Source organism: Pan troglodytes, chromosome 12 (assembly GCF_028858775.2).
Source record: "Pan troglodytes isolate AG18354 chromosome 12, NHGRI_mPanTro3-v2.0_pri, whole genome shotgun sequence".
In the NCBI taxonomy this organism is placed as follows: domain Eukaryota; kingdom Metazoa; phylum Chordata; class Mammalia; order Primates; family Hominidae; genus Pan; species Pan troglodytes.
This window is the reverse complement of record NC_072410.2, coordinates 79,914,893-79,930,927: the sequence shown is the minus strand read 5'-3', so window position 1 is coordinate 79,930,927 and position 16,035 is coordinate 79,914,893. Positions and strand designations below refer to the sequence as shown.

At 44.4% G+C, this 16,035-nt stretch overlaps 1 non-coding gene and 1 pseudogene across 1 annotated transcript; one reads left to right on the top strand and one right to left on the bottom strand.

The window, feature by feature from the left end:
* Window positions 1-2,287: 2,287 nt before the first annotated feature.
* LOC134807786 (alpha-ketoglutarate-dependent dioxygenase FTO-like) lies at window positions 2,288-3,890 on the bottom strand (annotated as a pseudogene).
* An 11,809-nt stretch (window positions 3,891-15,699) lies between these two features.
* TRNAI-UAU (transfer RNA isoleucine (anticodon UAU)) lies at window positions 15,700-15,792 on the top strand. The gene is given in 2 exon segments: window positions 15,700-15,737; window positions 15,757-15,792. It is a non-coding gene; the product is annotated as a tRNA-Ile (tRNA).
* Window positions 15,793-16,035: the final 243 nt, after the last annotated feature.

Genomic DNA, 16,035 nt, shown 5'->3' with positions numbered 1-16,035 from the left:
TCTCTGCCTTTCTGTCTCTCCCACTTTCTCACCCTTTCATGTAATTCAGCAACTATTTTAAAACAAATAGCTTTATATGAACAAAAGGACTAGATCATGAACTACACTGGTTATTTGGAAGTCTAGGTTCTGGTCCTGCTACCCCTTTAACTTGAGTTATTTACAAGTCTGTTTAAAAGTTTCTAGACATACACTGGTTTGTTTTTTGTTTGGCTATCGTTTTGTTTTTCATTTCTAATTGTATTGCATTGTGGTGAGAGAAGATGGTCCGTGTTGTATTATTTTTGGGTGGGGAGATGTGTTAAGATTTCCTTTGCAGTTTAGCTTATGGTCAATTTTTGTGAATGTGTATACTCTGCTTAGAACGTAGTTCAGAATATTTCTATTAGGTCATGCTATTGTGTTACTCAAATAGTCTTGATCTTTATTTTTTAAAGTGCTTAATATTTTAGTTTCCAAGAGAGATATGTTAAAATCTAACACTGTGATTTTTGGGGTCAATTTTTCCTTTTTTTTTTTTTTTTTTTTGAGACCGGGTCTCACTCTGTGCCTAGGCTGGAGTGCAGTGGTGCGATCTTAGCCTCAACCTCTCCGGGCTCATGTGATCCTCCTGCCTGTCCTCACTTTAGCTGGGACTACAGGCTCACACCACCACGCCTGGCTTTTTGTATTTTTTTTGTAGAGATGGGGTTTCACCATGTTGTCCAGGCTGGTCTTGAACTCCTGGGCTCACAAAGTGCTGTAATCACAAAGTGCTGGGATTACAGCTGCGAGCCACTGTGCCCAGCCTCTCCTTATTCTTTAACAGCTTTTGCTTTACATATTCTGAATGTATGTCATTAGACGAAAACATGCTCATGACTATTTTATCTTCTTCTTGTAGTGTTTCTTTTATCTCTAAGAAATATTTCCTCTTAGTTTCTTTTCACCTTGACTTCAACTTTGATATTAATATTCCTACACCCACTTTGTGCTAGTATTTTCCAGATATGGTGAGTTGATCAAAAAGATGACACAATAACTCCTTCCCTTCCTGAATCCATACGCCTTGTGACTTTGCCACTGTTCTAATAAGAGGTGAAGTCCATTTCCTTATTCGTTGAATCATGTTTGGCATTGTGACTTGTGAATACAGAAGGCAGCAGAACTAATGCTATGGGACATCTGAGTCTAGTCCTCACCAGGTCTCCCAGCTGCTGATCTCATCACCTGGAACGCTGCTCCCACCATGTGCAGAAGCCTGGGTTAGTGTCCTGGAGGATGAGAGACAATGTGGAGGGTGAGGCTGGCCAACAGCCTGCACCAGCTGTGTAAGACCATCTGAGATGACTGTAGCTGCATGAGTGAACCCAGGGGAGACATGCAGAGACTTGCCCAGCTGTCTTACTTGTTACTTTAAGCCATTCAGTTTTTTCTAAGATAAAAAAGGTTAGTTTATCTAGGCAGAAATAGTATGTAAATAATTATACAAGTAGTACATGGATATGACGAAAACCTTGAAGCTGATGTGCAAAGAGCTGAAATTTGGAAAACACTTAATGAGAGAATGGCCTAAAGAGCTATTCGGTGCTCTGAATTCCCCAAAGGCAAGGACCAATATTTATCCACCTCCGATATCTCCTCCGGAACCTTACACAGTACCTGGAACACAGCGGACTCTCTACAAATACCAAATTGGGAATTAACTCTTATTATAAACACTGAGTGTCAGCCCTGGTTCTTCCGGGCTCCAAAACTAACATATGAGTAGATTTCTCCAGGTAGACAAGAGTGAGGTAAACCCCCAAGAATCAGGAACTAGAGCCAAGTAAAGAATAAACCCCGAGAAGCTTTGAGTAAAAAAGGATACTGTTTGCACATTGCGTATTGGAAAACAAGTAGAAAGTCCAAAAACAAAATAAAAACTTACAGCAGGAAGAAAAAAAAAAAAAGCCCCACAAACTCTACAGCTTAAGTTAGCCTAACCACAGTTGAGATATTTCTTCTGAAAGAACTAAATGACAAGTTGAGAGAAAGGCCCCATTGTCAGGTCAGCTGTTCCTGAGAAGAACTAAATTCAAAACTAGACAAAACTCTCTCGCTACTAAAAACGCATATAGACAGGGAAGCATTTTTTCAAGTTATACTAATAAGTTGACTTGGATGCTTTAATAGCTTTCAAGAATAATTCTGAGAATTGTTTAGCATATTTGAGGAACTCCACAACTACTTAGAATAAAAAGAAAAGCAACTTTTTAAAATTTAGTAGTATCTCAAAAAAGAAAAACCTAGTTACATGTTCTTGTAAAGAAGTTTCACTATTAATATCAAATGCTCCAAAAGTTTACTTTATAAGACATATTCAAAATATATACCCAATAATCTAAATTTAGATGCTAGAGTAGCAATATAATTTTGGTTCTCCAAAGATTACCAAGCATGAAATAGCAGTCTCCTTGGGGTGTTGCCAAACCAGGTGTCTTTACATCCCATGAGATCTTAACACCAACATGCCAAGTATCAAGATCTCTGCCTTCAAGATGAGAGTTGTCCTCACTTTCCTCTTTGGGGCCTGTCCACCAGATTTTCAGCACGATGCCAGCGCACTGCCATTTTCCGCATGCCAAAATAAGGTTTCTCTTTCAGGTGTGGGATTTTCGGAGGATCCATGAATTCAGCAAAGTTACGTTGTATGCTGCTCTACTCTTTATGTCCAGTTCATCTTCTTGTCCATCACAGGATGACCCCATGCCAGCACTGGGGAAATCTGCAGCCAAACACACTGGCACAGCATCCTCATTAGCTTTCTCTTTGGCAGCAAGTTCTTCCAAAGCCTAGATTATTTCTATCTGCAGGTAGTCATTGACCTTGAGGAAGGTCTGACAAGCAGCAGCTATTTCAGCCTTGGTGTATTTTATTTTATCTTTTGAGACAGAGTCTCACTCTGTTTCCCAGGCTGGAGTGCAGTGGCACGATCTTGGCTCACTGCAGCCTCTTCCTCCTGGGTTTGAGCGATCCTCCTGCCTCAGCCTCTCGAGTAGCTGGGATTGCAGGTCCGTCCATGCCATCATGCTAATTTTTGTATTTTTTTTAGTGGAGACAGGGTTTCACCATTTTGGCCAGGCTGGTCTGGAGCTCCTGGCCTCAAGTGATCTGCCCACCTCGGCCTCCCAAATTGCTGGATTACAGGGCGTGAGTCACTGCACCTGACCTTCAGTGTATTTTATATTAGACCCTTTCACTGGCCATGGTACCATAAAGAACCTAGTGTTCAGGGACTTGTAGGTGCAACCTGGATTACCAATGAGGATGGGAGATACTGAAGTGAGCAAATCTTTGCCTTGGATCCTAAACAGGTCTCAAAATAAGCAGCCATGCTTGTGCAGTGTGAGAAAAGCTTCTTGAGCCTCTTTTTTTTTTTTTTTTTTTTGAGACGGAGTCTCACTTTGTCTCCCAGGCTAGAGTGCAGTGGCTCGATCTCAGCTCACTGCAAGCTCTGCCTCCCAGGTTCACGCCATTCTCCTGCCTCAGCCTCCCGAGTAGCTGGGACTACAGGCACCCACCACTACGCCCGGCTAATTTTTAAAAATATTTTTAGTAGAGATGTGGTTTCACCGTGTTAGCCAGGATGGTCTCGATCTCCTGACCTCGTGATCCTCCTGCCTCGGCCTCCCAAAGTGCTGGGATTACAGGCGTGAGCCACCGCGCCCGGCCTCTTGAGCCTCTTTATGGAGCTCCCCAGATACACTGCTGGCTTCTTGGAGAATTAATTTAGGATATTTCAGCTGCCACGGCTGATAGAATTCATCTTTGGGGGTCAGATAAGGAAGCCAAGTGTCTTCAAACTCTTCAAAATGCCTCAGTTTCTTAGCTTTGCACTCTTGTTCCTCGGCAATCAGGGTGTGCTTCATGCTGCCACTAAAGCCACCTTCCTAAGTCATTAAGGTTTGGTTTTGTTTTGTTTTTTGAGACAGTCTCACTCTGTCGCCCAGGCTGAAGTGCAGTGGCACGATCTTGGCTCACTGCAACCTCCACCTCCCGGGTTCAAGTGATTCTACTGCCTCAGCCTCCCAAGTAACTGGGATTACAGGCGCTTGACACCATGCCCAGCTAACTTTGTATTTTTAGTAGAGACAGGAGGTCACCATGTTGGCCAGGCTGGTCTCGAACGCCTGACCTCAAGTGATCCACCCGCCTCGGCCTCCCAAAGTGCTGGGATTATAGGCATGAGCCACGTGCCCGGCACTAAGTCATTAAGTTTTGAGGGTGGTTTGTTATACTGCAGTAGATAACTGAGACAACAGGTATATAGTTTCCCTGCATCATTTTGTTTTAGATATACCTTTCATGAAGGGCACCTACCTGGAGTTTAAAAAAAATCCAATCTGTTAGTTACGTGTTTAGTAGTCATTGGATTCAACTCTTTCATATCTAATTATTGCTACATTTGTACTTATTCATAGCATCTTGTTTTGGTTTTCTAATTACCATGCTGTGTGAGTTTCCTATAGCTGCTATAATAAATTACCACAGGCCCAGCATGGTGGCTCAAACCTATAATCCCAGCACTTTGGGAGGCCAGGGAGGAAGGATGGCTTGAGGCCTGGAATTTGAGACCAGCCTGGGCTATATAGCCAGATGCTGTCTTTACGAAAAAATAAAATAAAATAAATTGAAAAAAATCACAAACTTAGTGCCTTAAAACAACACAAATGTATTGTCTTATAGTTTTGAAGGTCAGAAGTCTGAATGGGTCTTATAGGCTAAATCAAGGTATTGTCAGAGCTGCATTATTTCTGAGAACTCTAGAAGAAAATCTGTTCTCTTGCCTTTTCCACCTTCTAGAAGCCACCTGCATTCCTTGGCTCACAGGGTGCCTTCCTTCTTCATTAAAACACATCATTTCATTCTCTTTTTTTGTTGTCACATTTCCTCTGTAACTAATCCTTGTGATTACATTGGGCCTACCCAGATAATCCAGGATAATCTCTTCATCGAACTACTTAATCACATCTGCAACATCCCCTTTTGTTTTGTAAGGTGACATACTCAGATTCCGGGGATCAGGACAGGAGATTTTTGAAAAGAACCAAGAAGGATTATTTCATCTACCACACATCCCTTTTCCTGGTTTCTTTTTTATCCTCTTTTTTGCTTTCCTAATCTATCAAGATGCTTGTGGCTGCAAAGTAGCAGAGGCCTTAGTTAAACAATGCTGTAATCAACAGAAAGACAGAAGGCTTACACAACTGGATACCCAGAGGAGAGTGAGCCCGTGACTCAGCAGCGCCATCATGGACCCTGGTTCTTTCCATCCCTCCCATCTGCTACCCATAGCATCAGCTTCATCCCGAGGCTGGTTCCTTGAGTGGCCAAGGGATGAGGCTGGAAGTGTCCTTATTCACACCCACTGAGGGAGATAGTTGAGTACTTATCACTTTCCATTTGGATCAGGTTTCACAAGCTTGGCACTATTATTATTATTAGCAGTAGTAGTGGTAGGGACGGGGGTCTCACTCTGGAGCTGTCTCACTCTGGAGCTGTCTCACTCTGTTGCTCCGGGCTGGAGTGCAGTGGTGTGATGACAGCTCACTGCAACCCTGAACTCCTGAGCTCAAGCGATCCTCCTGCCTCAGCCTCCCAAGCAGCTGGGACTACAGGTGCGCACCACCACACTGGATTCATTTTTAAATTTTTTGTAGAGATAGGTCCTCGATATGCTGCCCAAGCTGCTCTCAAAGTCCTTGGCTCAAGCGATCTTCCCACCTTGGCTTCTCAAAGTGTTGGGATTACAGGCGTGAGCCACTAAGCCCCTGGCTCCCTTAGCAGTTTCCAAACCCACCCTGTGGTTTTCCCAATACCTGCAGAACCAGCTTTAAAGTGACCACAGCAGAGATGCCAGTGCAGATGCTGGAGCCTTTCCTCAGAAGTCTGAGTTTCAATTATGCAGAGGGCTCTTCCTCCAACTTCTAAGCTTTAGTGGTTCAACTTCTTCCTTTGTTCTCTCAGCCCGAGTGGGTAGCTGCTTCTTGCAGTTACTAACTTAAGTGATACTGCAGATTTGTTTTTTGACTTTTCAGTTATCTAGTTAATAACCATAAACCTAGTTAACAGTTCTCTGTATTACATTGTCTCTGTTAAATAATTGGTATAGTTTCTGTCCCCTGACTGATATATCTTTATAAGCTTAATTCTCTATTACAATACATTTGTTTATGGTTGTGATTTGCACCTCTGGGAGGGTTAGGTTCTAAGATCAGGGTATCAAACAATAAAACTTGTTGGTCCCCCAATACACTGCCTCCTTAATGTAATCGAAATTGGCTGTTGGCCCTGGGATGGAGCCAGCTACCCTAGCTAAGACCCTGCTGGGCAGTGCAGAGCAGAATTTGGCAGCTGAGGAGAAGGCCTCTCATCTGGCTGTGGTCAGTGTCAGTTCCTCAGGGCTCTCTGCAAACAGAACTGGAAGTTTATGCTCCCTTTTACCCCACAGGCAGAAGGTCCCTCTGGGAGAAATTCATAGGCCAGCTCTGTGCTGAGATTTCAGTTTAGCTTATATATCTCTTACATTTCCATTTTCCCCTGCTCCAGGGCCAGTTGGACCACCCCTCCCTCCCTGTCTTCCCTCCCTCCTTTCTCCATGAAGACATTTTTCAGCTCCCTCGTCTTCTTTCTCTTTTTTGCCAGGGGCCATTGAACGCTACCTCATTTCAAATCACTCTGGGTTAGTGCCCTCCTCCCAGCCCCCATATCCTCTGGCATGTGCCTCATTCTTCCTGGCATGGATCCCGCATGTCTTAGATGGGAGAAGGCATGCATGGATTCTTATGAGTCCCGGGTACTGTGAGCAGTGGCCAAGCTTGGCATTTCTTGTAGCCCAGATGTCATGGAGGAATTCATACTTGCTACCTACAGATAAAGAAACAGAAAATCAATGACTTACCCAAGGCATTTAGCCACTCCTACAACTTAATTAAAAAAAAAGACCAAAACTCAAAAACAAAAAAGAAGACAAACAAAAAAACAACAAAACAATGGGCAAAAGGTTTGAGCAACCATTTTATAAAGATACACAGATGACCAATAAGCACACACAAAATATTGCTTAACATCATTAGTTGAGCAATTAATGACATGCTCAAATTAAATATATGCAAATGAAATATACAGTGCAAATTAACATGCAAATTAAATATACAATGAGATACTATTACACACCCGGTAGAATGGCTAAAATTAAAGACTGACAATATGAAGCATTGGTGAGGATGTAAAGCAACTGGAACTCTCAACATTACTGGTGGGAGTATAAGGTGGCACAACTAATTTGAAAAAAAAGAGTTCCATAGTTTCTTATAAAACTAAACATAGGGGTCGGGTTCTGGGGCTCATGTCTGTAATCCCAGTGTTTTGGGAGGCTGAGGTGGGAAAATCCCTTGAGGCCAGTAGTTCATGACAAGCCTGTGAAACATGGCAAGACCTCATTTCTAATTAAAAAAAAAAAGTTCGCAGACAGTGGTGGCGTGTGCCTATAGTCCCATCTACTGGGGAGGCTCAGGCAGGAGGATTGCATGAGCCCAGGAGTCTGAGGTTGCAGCGGGCTATGATTGCATCATTGCACTCCAATCTGGGCAACAGAGATAGACCCTGTCTCAAAAACAAAGCCCCAAACAACCACCAAACATAGGACCTTTATCAAAACTAAAAACTTTTGTGCATCAAAGGACACTATCAAGAGAGTGAAAAGGCAAGCTACAAAATGGGAGAAAATATTTGCAAACCATGTATCTGATAACGGGTTAATAGCCAGAATATAAAACAACTCCCCAAACTCAACAATAAAAAAAACAAGCAACAGAATTTAAAAAATAGGCAAAGGACTTGACAGACATTCCTCCAAAGGAGATATATAAATGGCTGATAAACCCATAAAAAGATGCTCACATCACTAATGATTAGGGATGCGCAAATCAAAACTACAGTGAGATAGTGCTTCATTTCATTAGGATGGCTATTATAAAAACAACAGCAACCACAACAAACCAAAACATAAAATGGCAAGTGTTGGTGAAGATGTGGAACTCTTGTGTATTTTTAGTGAGAATGTAAAAATGGCACAGCTGCTGTGGAAAACTGTATGGTGGCTTATCAAAAAAATTGAACATAGAATTAACTGTATCTTCCAGGAATTCCACTTTTAGAGATACACCCAAGAGAACTGAAAGCAGGGACTCAAACAGATATTTGTACACCGATGTTAGTAGTAACATTAGTCACAATAACTAAAAGATGAAAACAACCCAGCGTCTATTGACAGATGAATGTATAAACCAAACGTAGTATCACATATAATGAAATATTATTCGGCCTTAAGAGGAAATGAAGTTTTGATAGATGTTACAACATAAATAAGCCTTAAAAATATTACGCTAAGTGAAACAAGCCATACACAAAGGACAAATATTGTATGATTCCACTTTTATGAATACTTAGAATAGTCAAATTTGTAGAGATAGAAGGTAAAATAGTGGTTACTGGGCTCGGGGGAGGAGGTAATGGAGAGTTATTGTTTAATGGGTATGGGGTTTCAGTTGAGATGAGAAAAAAGTTGCCGAGATGAATAGTGGAGATGGTTGTACAACAATGTAAATGTATTTAATGCCACTGAATCACACACTTAAAAAGGGTTAAAATGGTAAATTTTATGTTCTGTATATTTTACCACTATAAAAAGAAAAAAATAGCCAGGTGCGGTGGCTCACGCCTGTAATCCCAGCACTTTAGGAGGCTGAAGCGCGCAAATCACTTGAGGTCAGGAGATATACAAAAATTAGCCGGGCGTGGTAATGTACTAAATGCCACTGGATTGTACAATTTAAAAACAGTTAAAATGGTAAATTTTATGTTATATGTAATTTGCCACAATAAAAATGCTAAAAACAAAGAAACTATACAGAAACATACCTTACAACCCAGCAATTCCATTTCTGTATTTATCCAAGAGAAATAAAAATAAAAATACTTGTACACATATGCTCTTAGAAGCTTGTAAAAGCCCCACACAAGAAAGAGCCTAGGATGTCCATCAGTAGGAGAATGGCTCAGCCAACTGTGGTATATATGATCAATGGACAACTATTGAAGTCACTCAACCAGTTGGTTGAGCAGAAACATGGATGTAGATTGTTTTACTCCAGTTTCTTGTCTTTCTTCTTCCCCACAAGGTGGGCTTTCCCACTCACCCAAAAATTTTGACCTAAGGAACACCTTGAGTGTTACTGAAACCCTAGAGCTCCCTGGCGGGCTCTGTTGAAACTCTTCCTTTGTCCTCTCACAGGAAAGTCATCATCTGTGCTGTGGCCTCCGGGACCTCTATCTGGTCCAATAGGTTTGGGTCCATCCCTTGCCAGGATTGACAGAGGAACCCTCCCCATTCCTCAGCAGAGGGGAATCTAGGCACAGAGGCGCCCAGCATGCCTGGGTCATGGTTTTCACCTTTCTAGGGGTCAGAATTCTAACTGGTCTTTCCCATGTTTCAAGTTGGAATGCTTTGGCCACCAATACACAGGCTTCTGTGAGCCTGACAAGAGCCTCTCTTGGGGGTGACCCTGAGAGGCACAGAGTTGTCAAGGCCAGGCATGCTCACTGTTCTCCAAGTGGCAAAATGAGCCATCTACTCCATACAGTTTGAGGGCATGGATCTTCAGTTGCACAATCTGTATTTGAATCTTAGCTTTACCACTTGTTTTGGTAAACTGCAGGACCTCACTGTGCTGCACGTTCCTCATCGGTGAAAGGAAATGAGAATGCTACTTGCTTCATGGGGTTGCTGTGAGGATGAAATTGCTTCATAGGGTGTCAAGTTCTTGGAGTTGGTGCCTAGCACATGATAAGTACTATGTAAGTGTATTATTTTTACCCACCAACCACCATGTTCTCCATGTTCTTTGAAGGCTGTTGTTCTCCAACAAGTGAAAAGAAATAATTAATGCATCCTATCAGTCAGGATTCAGACACACCAGTAGTTTGAATAGGGAAAATTTAATGTAAAAAATTATTAACTAGTAAAGGAGGATTCATTACGAAGAAGGGTAAATGGAACTCTAGATAATTCAGGAATAACAAAGGGAGCAGCCACTACCTCTAGGGCTGACATAGGGAACCCAAGGAAGCAACAAACTCTCCCTCCCCTCCAAGGCTGAGATTCAGAGCTCACTGGTGAGGGTGGCATCGGGGCCTGCGGATGGTGGAGGAGTTTGCTGAGGCGCTGCAGGCTGAGGATGGCAAGCAGGAAACTCTGTTGGGTGCTGGCAAAATCTCACCGGGAAGCCGCCCACTGGCAGCTGTGCTGTAGGAGCCAGAAGAAAAGCACTGAGCTAGGAAGAGAAGTCCCTTCTAGTGTTCTTCTAGCACTTTCTACTGACAAGACCTAACAGTGGCACCAGCTGACAAGACAAATACTTTCAGGGTCCAGCTCCAAGATCACAAAGCAGGGCCAAGAAGGGCGAATTTGGAGCAGAGCAGTATGAAATGGACTGGTACACACCCCATCCATGTTCTTATAGAGACGTTTAACAAGGAGTTTTCCCTAATTATGGTTTATATATTTATGGTAACACAAAAGGGAGCTAGGATTAGGGTGACCATATGTTCCAAATTGTCCGGGACGGCACAATTCATGCTTGTTGGTCCAGTATTATTAACAGTGCTCCTTTTGACTCTCAGAAATGTCCCTGTTTGGAGGATAAATTATGTGGTCACATTATCTACAGATGCATCAGCTTCCATGAAACTAACCTTCCCACTGCTAGTAGCTAGAAATTCTGTAAATACCCCACCCTACCCCCAATCTGTCTGAATGCAACAATGAGCCACCAAGGCAGCCTAAGGGCTAAGGGGCCAAAATTTCATGGAGAAGAGAAGTGCATTCAGGTGAGCTCAGCACCCTGAGCTGCTGTCCTCCTTGAAGTGTTTGTCAGTGACAGAAACTATGAGGCTGAAAAGGTGAGCAGAAAGCAATGGCTCTCCAGAGGAACATATGATTAAAAATACATCGAGTCATCCATAGGATCGATTTTTTTTTTTTTTTTTTTTTTTTTTTTTTTGAGATGGAGTCTCGCTGTGTCGCCCAGGCTGGAGTGCAGTGGCGCGATCTCGGCTCACTGCAACCTCCGCCTCCCGGGTTCACACCATTCTCCTGCCTCAGCCTCCCGAGTAGCTGGGATTATAGGCACCCACCACCACGCCTGGCTAATTTTTTGTATTTTTAGTAGAGACGGGGTTTCACCATGTTAGGCAGGATGGTCTCGATCTCCTGACCTCGTGATCTGCCCACCTCGGCCTCCCAAAGTGCTGGAATTACAGGTGTGACTCACCACGCCCAGCTAGGAGTGATCTTAATGAGTATAAGACGCAATTCTAAGTGATATGAAAGGACTGTGTCATAGTTAAAATGGTAGGTTTTGTTTTCTTAATGCTACATAAAATAATAGCACATTTTACAATTTAGAGTGTTTTAGATTTGATGAAATATGGTATATTTGTTCACAAGTATGGGTATATCTGTAAGAGAGAATCTTATAGAAACTGCTGGATCAAAAGATACATGCATTTAAAACACTGACAGATTCTGATAAACTATCTTAAAAACAAAACCAACTAAAGACTATCCATTTCCCCACACTCTCATCAACACTGGACATTACCAATCTTTAAAATTTTTCTCATCTGACAGGCTCTCACCACTTCTTCATTTCGGTGTCAATCCAGGCAATTTGATGGGATCCCTCAAATTATCATATGTTCCACTCTCTGTGTAATTGGTTCAAATCTGCATCACACTTCCCTAGAGCATGGGCCTTGAGACCTACACCTCTTTCTCCTCCTAAGGGAAAATAAGGGGTCATTTTCCCCGGGGATGCTGGTGAGCATCATGGACTATCAGGACAGGAGGGGACCTCAGACACTGACAAATGGAGGGGGTTCTGAAAGGCATTCAGGAAGGTCCACAGTGTTGCACGTGGCAGTGGCGTCTTTTACATTTCCATTTGGAAAAATAACAATTAAAATAATCCTTTAAGATCCCCCGCTACCCATTAATATGGAATCACCTTGGAAGCCTCTGAATGCGTGCTCACCGGTACATGAAGCATTCATTCCTTGAACACCAGATATGCGTTCATGTGACAGCTGCTTGGGTGGCTTCTCATGTGGGCTTTGCCTACTCTACAGCAATATTTTTAAAAGTCATATGCTGCTTAATATATACCCATAATGAAATGCTGGCTAAAAACAGAAAATATAAAACATTTGCTGGAATAAAGTAAATGAGGACCATAAAATGAGAATTCTACAATTTTGAACCAAGACGATTTTCATTCACTAGCCCTACAAATTGCATTCAGCCCATCAAACTGTTTATATGGCTCATCACGGTGTCTCTTGTATATCTGAAACCAAAGTCATAGAGAAAATATAGTGACCATTAGATCTGATTTGGCCTCTCATTATTAGAAATGAAGACCAGCCATACCCACATCATGCTATTTGCAGAATGTCACTTGCATACAGCAGTCTGAACCCTTCTGTTTTATCTCATCATTTAGACACAAAAAATGAAAGTAATAAAAATAAACCAGTTTTTTAAAAAAAATGCAAAAGGCATAAATTCCAAACATTCATTTAGGAAAGCAGTTTTTGTCTATTTTTGATGCTACAATGAGTCATTAAGTTTCATACATTTTAATATACATTTGTCCCAATACCAAATATATGTTATTTTAAAAGATATTTGTTAACAAAGCATGCTTTCCCCTTACATAATTACTTTAAACATTTTGCATTACTTGGAAAATGTGAAAAGGTTGAAACTAGTCTTTTAATAATATAGATATTACTGCTGTATTTATTTATTTACTGAGACAGGGTCTCTCTCTGTCGCCCAGGCTGAAGTGCAGTAGTGTGATCTCAGCTCACTGCAACCCACAGGAGGTTTCGCCATGTTGGCCAGGCTGGTCTCAAACTCCTGGCCTCAAGTGATTCACCTGCCTTGGCCTCCCAAAGTGCTGGGATTACAGGTGTGAGCCAAAGTGCCCAGCCGGTATTACTGTTTTAAAGTTTTATTTAACAATCCCTTCTCTATTACACATCATGCACAAATTATTGCATGATAAAATACTTCCAAGGTGTTGGCAAGGGTATACATGGTAAAAGGGGTCCTCCACTAGTCAAGCCAGGCTGGAGACCTCTTATGTGGTCTAGATTCTTCAATTTATAGATGAGGAAACTGAGGCCCGGAGAGAGTAAGAGACTTATTACAGTCTCTTACAAACTTAAGAGGACCACAGCGAAGACTCCTAAGTTCATTGTTCTTTAGCGGCAGTCTGGGTGAGGTTAAGTGCCTTTCAGGTCCCAGGACACTTGTCCTTGCTGGAAAAGATCTGCAGCAGCAGAGTTTCTGACCCTGCCCCCTTCACCAGGTGCAGCCTTACCCACACTAGGCTCATTAGAGAACCAATATTCTTGGGGGCTAAGCAATTTAGGTTCACTTTATGAGGGGCTGACTTTCCCTTACATGCAGTCGGGGATCAGTCAGTATCTGTGGAACCAATAAAGGAGTAGATCCATGAATGGGGCTAGTGGGAGGGGACGCTGGACCACCGAGGGCCAACTCTGCTGCTTGTGGTTCACCAGGTGGGCTCTGCCTGAGAGACTCCAGAGGAAGGGCAGATTCTGCAAATGCTACGAGATTTGAGAAGACGCTGTGCATGAGTCCACAATTTACTTGTTACCAGGAATTAACCCCTTTCAATTTAGGGGGGAAAAATCATCCCCACCCTGCACAAACCATGCATTTACCTTTACATCCTGTTCCAGCTTCCAGGAAGAACTTATTTAACGGATCACTCTCTGTTGCCCTTGATTTACCCTGGCCTCATCCACAAGGGCTCCAAGGAGCCCTAATCCTGGCATGCTGTAAAGAGCCCTGTATCCCACCACCTGCCTGGTGCGGGGTGGGATCTTGCGAGGTGTTGACCATCCCTGTTGTGAGTTCCTGAGTCTCCAGATGTGTCTCTCAGCTTACAAAACCATCTGGAAACAGCCTCCCCGGGCTTCTTTCTACGGTGACTTTCCTAAAAACTCCTTCGGGAGGCCCCCTGCATTACATAGAATCTTTTGCTACCTCCTCGTGGTCTACCTGATCACTTTAACTCTTCTGCTCGAGTTTCAAGGCCTTCTACAGTCCAGTACCATCCCACTGCTTGACATCTGTCACCCTAACACAATCTGTTACTGTGGCCAAGTCACCCTCAAGGTGACTACACAAATGACCTTCATTCTGTCCATCGCTTGCTCATGCAGTTTCACCCATTATTGCCATAATCATTCTGTTGTTTGCTCGGCTGGCTCTCCCAGGAGAGCAGACGTCATCAAACAGGTGACCAACATGCCAACAGGTGCTCAGAGACCATCAAGATGTGTGAGACAAGCCTGAAGGAAGAGACGGGGGTGGTGGGCACTCGGGAGGTGGCTGGCACTCTGGAGGTGGCTGCTACCTTCCCTGGAGGACCAGCTTCCTGGCAGGCTTATCAATTAGGTACAACAGGCACAGTGCATAGACCAGAAAAAATTTAAATGTTAATTTCTTTTGAAATGAGAAGAAAACGAATATAGTATTAAATGAAAAATAGTAATATGAATATAGCAATAAATTCAGCTTGAATTACATTCATTTTTATATCATCACAGTGGTAAAATATAATTTTCCAAAACTTTTTCTTTTTTTTTAAATGGAGGACAGGAGCTCACGAAGACAAAAGTGCCAACGGCCAAGAACAGTCATAATTCAGCCCTGGGTGCAGTGTTTAGATTTTGTTTTGTTTTTAAATGGATATCTAGATATTTGTATGAGATCGCCTGATTTTAAATAATGGAAATTAGTTTTAACATCAAACATTTTGTGGCCCAACAAAACACGCAGGGTTTGGGCTGCAACTCCTCCAAAGCCCGGGCTATCTCCGCGTCCTCCGCTTGGGGTGGCCTGGCCGGGTTTCGGGGCCCCGCCTCCTGCCTGGGGGGCCCAAGAGCTGCCGGAACCTCGCGAGCCGGACCAGGCGCCAAGCCACAGCCGCGCGCCGCCACCGGCCCCTGGCCTCGCCCGGCCGGGGCGCCCCGCCAGCCGCCACTGGGGGGCTCCGGACGCTCTCCTTCCGGGGGGCCCCGCGGGCAGTCGGATCGGGCCTCCCCGGGGCGCGGGAGCAAGGCCGCCCGGCTCAGCCCCAGCCCCAGCCCCAGCCCCAGCCCCAGCCCCAGCCCCACCCCCGGACCGCGTCACCACCGCGGCGAGGCCCGCCTGCCGCTTCCCCGGCCTGGGCCCTGCCCCTCGCGGGCCGGCTCCGGGACGCGAAGCCCATAGAGGGGGTTTTCCGGCCGCAGGCGCTGGGGCCGCTCCTCCTACGGCGAGGCCCGGGGCTGCGCGCTGCGCTCTTTGCAGGGCCCCCGTGGCCCTCCCGTCACGGCCAGGCTAGGCGGCCCCTCCATCCCCGAGGGCGACACTCGCAAGCTTCCCCGTCTCGCTCGGCTGCGGAACAGCCGGGAGCTCGGCGCGAAGTCGCAGAAGGCTCGGGCCTGGGCTTGCGCCGCGAACGCGCATGCTCTGCCGAGGCCCGCCGCGGGCGCCAGCGCACCCTGATAGAGCCATCGCGAGGCCCGTTCAGCAGAGCTCCAGTGGCGCAATCGGTTAGCGCGCGGTACTTATACAGCAGTACATGCAAAGCAATGCCGAGGTTGTGAGTTCGAGCCTCACCTGGAGCAAGACCCTTTTGGATGTCTGCAACCCCTTTTGTGTATCTCGTTGCCAGAAGTAAGGAGTCTCTCTTTAGTCTTCTCCCTTCTTGTTTCTAACTGCTCTGCCGCATGTCCCCATTGGCCGCAAGCAGGAAGCAGCTCGCAGTGGACTCTCAATACCCCTTTTCCGAGCTACTTGTTGCCACCGCGCGACATCCAGCCGCTCGAACTCGGACATCCACCCACTGCGTCCTTCTAGTGCTCTTCTTA